This window comes from Psammomys obesus, unplaced genomic scaffold (genome assembly GCF_907164565.1).
Source record: "Psammomys obesus unplaced genomic scaffold, mPsaObe1.curated_primary_1811, whole genome shotgun sequence".
Classification (NCBI taxonomy): Eukaryota; Metazoa; Chordata; class Mammalia; order Rodentia; family Muridae; genus Psammomys; species Psammomys obesus.
In genome coordinates this window covers 5,799,856-5,807,834 of record NW_026596149.1, presented here as the reverse complement: position 1 = coordinate 5,807,834, position 7,979 = coordinate 5,799,856, and the positions used below count along the sequence as shown (strand labels likewise).

The following is a 7,979-nucleotide window of genomic DNA, read 5'->3' as shown; positions in this document are numbered from 1 at the left end:
ACACACACACACACACACACACACACACACACACACACACACACACAAACACACTTAAAAGTAAATAATAGTTCTGTGAATGCTATAGAAACTAGGCAAAAACATAAACATTAAAGTAAAAATAATTTAATATCCCCTCTCGGTGAGAAGCTCAGTAATTTGTTTTGGCCTCTTCCTATGGCCTTCAACATTCTAGTCAAATACTCTGCCACTGAGCTGTATTTCTAGCATGAAAACTACTGCTAATATGTTGTTTAAAAAGTATTGAGGCTGATGAGATATCTCACTCAGTGAAAATGCTGATGCAGCAGAGACAAGCAGATCTTTGTGACCCCCAGCTAGACGGGCAAGCATTCGTAGGAAGTTCAGGACAGGAAAGGACTTGTCTCAGAAATAAGGTAGATGTTGTACTGAGAAAGGATATGGAGTTGACCTTTGGCCTCCACATACACATAACATACACAGAGTTGCATGTGTGACGTCTGTGCATGCATCTGAACACCACGTACAGAACACACACACAAAGCAAAATCTGCTCAACGTTTTTCTCTCTGATTGTCTTCCGTTGTTTTTTTATCCATCCATCTCAAGTGACAACACACGCTGGAGAGGTTATTGAGAAAGGAGAACACTTCTGGTGGGAATGTAAACTTATACAACCAGTCTGGAAATCAATCTCAGACAGTTAGGAACAGCGCTACCTCAAGAACCAGCCATACCACTCCCAGGCATACATCCAAAATATGCTCAAGTATACAACAAGGACATTTGCTCAACCGTGTTCGTAGCAGATTTATTTGTAACAGCCAGAATCTGGAAACAACCCAGGAATGGATACAGAAATTGTGGTACATTTACACAATGGAATACTACTCAGCAATTAAAAACATGGATCTCTTTTCATTATCAATTTCATTTCCTCCCACTTTCCCTTTCTCACAACTTTCTCATTCTTACGTATTTCATGTATCTATGAACACAGGCAAGCATCCAGACTTTCCTCATAGATCTATGAGCATAATTTGTTCCAGTATTTGATAAATCATGCCATTAAATATTTTCTATAATTTGCATTTTATTTAAGGGACATGCCATAGCCGGTTCTGATTCTCAGACTTCCCAATTGATTTTGTTTTCTACAGTGGTATTAGCTGTGAAAAGTGTAGGGCTTGCTGTCTGAGAAGCATTGTTTTTATGGGGAATTGACAAAATGTGAGTTTAAGTCTCATTAGGATGACCTTAATGAAACAATGGTGTAAAGTCTAGCACATAACTACAGACAAAGTGGAAATAGAAGGGATTAATAAGTGATGGATGGGCTTTTTATGCCCATGAGAGGTGACTCTCTCAGACAGACAGAGCAAGAACATGCCAGGTGGCAAAGTCATTTTTTATTTATTATATTCACCACTAAACTATTCGTCCACTGTAATATTTTTCATTTTTGGAAGTGTATGAATATTTCATATCTTTGAAGGCAAGTTTTATAGCTAGTATAGCAACCATCTTGTCTTTTGGCTTCATTTATATATAATTTTACAAATTAATTACGTAACAGTTATTACATGTATAAAATTTAAAAATGTGAAGGAAAATTGACAGTCTCATAATGACAAAGCCCTATCATTTGCAGTAACCCTAACCAAGTTTGCTGGAGAGATCTTAATTTGTTCTAAGACTGTGTAATCATTCAGCTCTACTTTCACTTGGCAATGGTTAGTTCATATTTGTAAAATTGTTTGCTCTCATATTCTATAACTGCATCTTCATTCAAAAAGAATGTTAATTTTTATTAAAAAAAAAACAGAAATTCTATTTCCCTGCCTCCTGTTTCTCTTCCTCATCTTTTTGTTATATTAGTTACATGCTTTCATTCAATTTTGGGGTGTGTGTGTGTGTTGTTTTATATGGGAGGTGCAGGGTGTAGTTTTGAATGGTCTGGAACTTGGTATAAAGACCACACTGACCACAGTCACAGAAGTCCACTTGCCTCTGTCTCCTAAGTGCTAGGACTATAGGGGTGTGTCCCATACCTGGCAATTAATTATTATAGCCCAGCATACTGTATCTTTTTCAGTCACTAGTTGAATATTAAACGATTTATTCGTTTTTGTTTGCACTGAAATTAATAGTTGCTTCATCCTTTATTTTCTTTGTGTTTGACTTAATTTACTCTTTTAAGTATACAAGATACCTCATCTTCCCCGACCCCCATTTTTTCCTAGAAAATCTGTTATTGAAGCCCCTTGCCAGAATGTCCTCTGAATTTTCCTCTGAAGTGACAAAGTCCTGTTCTAGGCTTGCTCTTCATATACCACATAAAGCACAAAATCCCTAGGTCTCTAAACATCGTGCCTTCCTATCCTGAACTGTCTGATTTTTCTGTGTTATCTGGCTACTTTATGCCTCTTGCTGTTTATGTAACTCTTTGAACAGTAGAGATTTTCCCCATTTGATGCCCTTTGGCTATCCATTATGTTAAAATGTAAGTCCCTTAAAAGTTAACTAGATAAGTGAACCAAGACCTGAAATGGAACTCCTTACTCTTAGGCGATGAATTCACCACATTTTAGTAGGTTTCTATGGTGATTTTTAACATAAAGATGCTTTCTGATTTTAAATGGTTAAATGTTCTTTCTCTAATGTATTATTCCTTACATGCTACAATTAGTTAAAAAAATGTATAGTTTTTTAGTTTGTGTACAATTATTCTGGCTATTTTGAATCAGGTCTTGTTTTGTTGCAGTGAGAACATAATACACTATTTGAAATATATTTTTTAATTTTTTTAATTAATTAGTTATTACAATTTATTCACTTTGTATCCCAGCTGTAGTCCCTTCCCTCATCTCCTCCCAGCCCTACCCAATTCCCCCTATGCCCACCCCTAGTCTACTGATAGGGGAGGTCTGCCTCCCCTTCTATCTGACCCTAGCCTATCAGGTCTCATCAGGACTGTCAGCATTCCCTTCCTCTGTGGCCTGGCCACACTGCACCAAAGGAGAGGACCTATACCCCCTGCTCAGATGAAGCTCAAAGGCTGTTCAGTTTCCAAGTGGGGACCTTGGTAAGGGGAGCAGGGGCTGTCTCTGACATGAACTATTTGAAATATTAATTTGACCTGGGTAAAAATCATTAAAATTTAAAAAGCCATAGAAGGAATATTTAGGTTTCACTCAGGTAAGTACATAAGTTTTTTTGTTTTGTTTTGTTTTGTTTGAAATGACAACATAATTTGCCTATAATTATGACCACAGTTTCCCATCTTCCCAACTTTCCCATATTGTTTTAACCTATCATTTTCTTGTTTTCTATGAAACTCTTATTCATTGACTCTTTACATTTATCTTAGTCATTATTTTAATTGAGATTTTGCTGTATCATTGTGTTGCTTTTTAACATTTCTTTTGGACATTTTTCCAGAGTCCAATAGCAAACACCTTTCCTATTTTATAATCCATAAGTACAACCCAGTGCTCATGGCCTGCAGGCTCTCCTCACCTTCCTTTTTTCAGTCTGATTCAGGAAAACCTTGCTTCCGCCAACAAAGGGAACCCCTTGTTATGTTACAGTTTCCACACTTACTGAAAGCAGCCCAGCTTCCATGGCAGTATACAAGATCCCTCATCTTGTATAAAAGCCATTACTCCGTCCCTGATCTCTTTGGTCAAAGTGCTCTTGTATTCACAGGAAATCATCACTTTTCTTCTGGTAAAATGGCTGGTTTTGCCATCATTTAGTTTAAATTGTAAGAGCATTGCTGCCCACAGTACATGGAGTGGCAAACAATAAAAATGACTTGTTTTAATCTCGTATATTAGTTATTAAGTAACAAACTGAAACTAAACAGTGTTGGGATCCTTCAGACTTAAAGTCAATAGAAATTCCAAGAAGTGTCTGCTGTATGTGTAAATAAATCCTGTGATAATGTTAAATTATATAACTACAAAGAAAAAAATAAGTACTAAATAAGACCTGTACAGAGGAGTAGTGAAAGTGCAAATGGGATTATGTCAGTGTATTATATAAGCCAGCAGCTGCTTTCGGTCTGTCCCCACCCTCCCTCTTCTAACAAGCTACAAAATCCTGGAGGAGTCCCAGGGACTACATTTCCCAATCTGCTGCATTGTTTTCAGCTGTTCTGGCCCCCAGTAAGTCTCCACAAGGAGAGAAAGCACAAAATTAAATTCATTTTAAATAAGAACACTTAACAGATGTTGTTTAATTTCTATACCCTCATGACAATAAGCCTTGAAGGAGGCAGTGGCCTCAAGCCCGCATCTCATCTTGTGACTTTCTCAGCTTTTCTCCAGGCTCCATCCTCAGCCAAGGGAGGTTGTTTCATCCATTCTATAGCTTATAGTAAGCTTTAAGCTCAGTTCTTCAAATTTTGTTTTTTATTGAAGAAAAGCTTTGCCCATTCAGAAAATGCCTTTTTCCCCTTCCTCCAGTGTGTGGCTCTAGAAACACAAAGGCAGTTTTCAAAGCCATTGTCTCAAAAGAATGTTTCAAGAGAATTTAAAAGGATTGAGCCAATTATCCTTCCCTTCTATCATGCTCCCCAAGCTCTACTCGTGGCAAAGAATGCTTCTGGCTCTGTGCAGAAAATATCATTTACAGGCAAGTAAGTACAAGAGGAAGAAGACACGTTCATATATTTCAAAATATTCTTCCACTTTAAACACTTAATGAGGTGATAAAAATTCTGGGTAATTCATGCTATGGTAGGGATATGTTGGGAACTTTTCACTGCATATTGGAGTCCTAGACAAGGTCTAAAAACATGTCTTTTTCTTCATTAAACTATAATGACAAAGCTTAATAGAATGATATCCCAAAGTGAATTTTGCTTTTTAAAAATGTACACACACTTTGTACATCTGAACTGAATTCCATAATGTAAAATAAAGGGCACACTTTTATTTGTTTTCAGGAGCATGTCACATTTGGATACAACTAGTTTATTTGTTTCATATAAATTTGACAGCCCATTATCATTTTTAAGGCTAAGAATATGCAGCAGGAAGCTGGTGAGGGCATTCATCCTGTCTACTGCTGGCAAGATGTCTTCCCAAGAGTGTAACAAGGTAGAAAGAAAGGAACATTCTTGACTATAATTCAACAATAAAATAAGATTGACAGTAAAAATCACCTAAAATTTGCTTATTTTCTTTAAATTGAGGTTGGATGAAATCTCATTTTCTTCATATTATGAGGAGACAATTTAGAAGAAACATAATTTTCTTAGTAGCTTTTGAGAAGTTATCGTAATCTATTGAGGAGGAGAAAGTAAAGGAGAATGGCAACGGGGAAGAGAAGAGGAAGACTAGGAGGAGGAGACAGGGAAGGTGGAAGGGAGGAAGAGAAAGATGGAAAAGGAAGAGGGGAAAAGGCAATAGGAGGATGAATCTATAATCTTAATTCTCCAGAAACTCCTAGGGAGTTTGTCTGAAACCATTTTCTTCAGAGGAGTTTGCCTTGAAATTACTGTTAGTTTACTAGTGAACCAGGATGTTGAGCCTATGCTGTGCTTGAACACCACGTAATTCTTTAGAGTTTAAACAGGCTTGGAATGATGTTTCTTTGCAGGTGTTATAGAATGATTTCTCCCAGCTTGCATATTCCTCTGATCTCAGATCCTTGTTTTTTGATCCATACAATCAGTGTGATTAGCCAGTCTTTTAGTCAGTAGTATTACTATAGTGTGTATATTCATAGCTAAAGTACCAAGAGTGTTATAATCAGTTGTATCTTAGAGCATGTTCTCTAAATCTGTTCTGTTTTACTACATGCCCACCACTTTGTTAAACAAGCTGAAAGCATAAATAAATTAGAATTTTCCATGAGCACAGACTCATGGCCATAGGCAAACTTAAGTTCTTCATGCTTCATTATGTAGAATAATGTTCAATAAAAAGTGCAATGCTTTCCAGGTTAGTGATTTCTAAGTGTGCTCCAGAAAGAATGAGGACATTTCTGAAGATACCAAGGACTTAAATAAAAGTATGTATCTTTATACATACCAACATATATTTTATAAAATAGTTCTACTGAATTTATATATGTGCAGATATATACATTAAAATACATGAAACATGAACACGTGCACACACATATATTTAGAGTGTATTAAAATATAGATTTTGAAACATTTATATCAACATTTAGAATAATAGTTAAATACCAGCCTTTAGAAAGTTTTACAGTAATAAATATGAATACTAACATTCAAAGTCTAAAATGAATATACCATTTTGAACTGTTTTGGTACTTGTTGGTAAGTGGCATTTCTGCTAATTACTAAAGGGCTGAACGAGAAGCCAAATAACACTATTAAAACAGTAAGAAAGAAATAACCTTTCTGTTAGACTATCCCGAGTTTAAGTCCTTATTAGTCACTTTCGTATGTAATTTGCTTTGTGTAATTAAATGAATTAAGTTGCAGATTTTCATTTAATTCAGAAGTATTTTATCTTGACAAGTAGTTTTTAAGAAGTTATATTCAGTTACTTAAAACGTGTTTTAAGAAAGTGTATTTTAAGAGGGTATACTCTATTTAAAATTATAATACATGATGAAAGGGAAATTTGCTAATATATTTACTATATAAGGTAATTTTTAAAGAATATGTTGATATTAACATGTATAGATTTGTGATGTTACCAAAGATCACATCCTGTTTTGATTAAGTATTGTTTCAAATCATGGTTTCAATTCCATTTAAATAGTAAAGTTTATTTTCATTATGTAATTATTTAAAAATAAATATATTCATTTCCTGTAAAGTCAGTGTAATTAAACAACTATAAAAGAAAACCATTCTCTCCAGTCATATGTAGGTAGAATACCTAATTATCTTTATTGAAATAAATCTTTAAACATATGAATCTTTTGGAGATAGCACCAGTGTTATTTTCTACCAGTTACTGGCACAGACATACAGTGACTCACAGGAGTGATCTTTCCTGCCCAGAACTTCCACAGGTCATCTTGCCCAGGCTTATGGTTCCTTTGTAGTGTCCATGTGAGCCTGCAGGCCCTGTCCTGAAGACATACAGCTTCTGTAGCCATGGGCCCACTGTGGATATGAGTGTGCATGCACAGTGTAGAGTTGCTGTCTACTGCTGCATGCTCTTACTCTCTCTAGAGGACACCTCAGGTAATAAACTATGCTTGTCTGCATGTCTGTCTTTAATAAGTCATTAAAAGACTCTCATTTTTTTTTTTTTTTTACTTACTGGTATATAAAAAGAATGCAAAATACTTCTTTTCAATTTTGTGTTTCCGTATGTGTATGTGATGCCCTTTGCCACAAACTTCTCTCATCCCTTCGTAACAGATAGTCCTTATTTTTCTTTGTGTCTGATAGTTCTGTAAATATATACTTCATATAAGAAAGAAAACATTGGCTGTTCATCCTTTTGAGTCTGGCTTGCCTTTTTAAATATAACAATCTGCAGTTACAACCATTTCTATACAAAAGACATAAAATCATTCTTCTTTATCGCCAACAAAATCTTACTGTATGTATGTTATGTTGTCGTCAGGCATTCATCTGTTGGTGGACATTCAAGATCATTCCATATACTAGAATTTAGGCATAGCGTTTTGCTAAACATGCCTGTGCAGATATCTCTGTGGTATGCTGGCTTGGCTTCCTTTGGTAATATACTCCCCAGAGGTGGTGTGGCTAGATCCTCTGTGTTTAGATATTTGATGAAACTCTGAAGAGATTATTATAGCACATAACTATGTTATATTCTCATTAACAATATAGAAAGGATTTTTCCAACAAATCCATGCCCCTAATTCTTACCAGCATTTCTTGTTTGTTTCTTTTATGATAGCCTTTCTGTGTGGAATGAGATGTATATCAATGTAGTTTAGTTTTGCATTTCCCTAATGGCTAATACAAATTAATGAAAACAAAATAATGAATAATATATGATGGCATTGTTGACTCTTCTTTTTAAAATTTA

The 7,979-nt window shown here is 35.4% G+C and overlaps 1 protein-coding gene across 4 annotated transcripts in view; it reads left to right on the top strand.

The window, feature by feature from the left end:
- The window catches only part of Malrd1 (MAM and LDL receptor class A domain containing 1), a 698,598-nt gene that overhangs the window by 227,682 nt on the left and 462,937 nt on the right, over nucleotides 1–7,979 (top strand). The gene's annotated exons all lie outside the window — the stretch shown is intronic.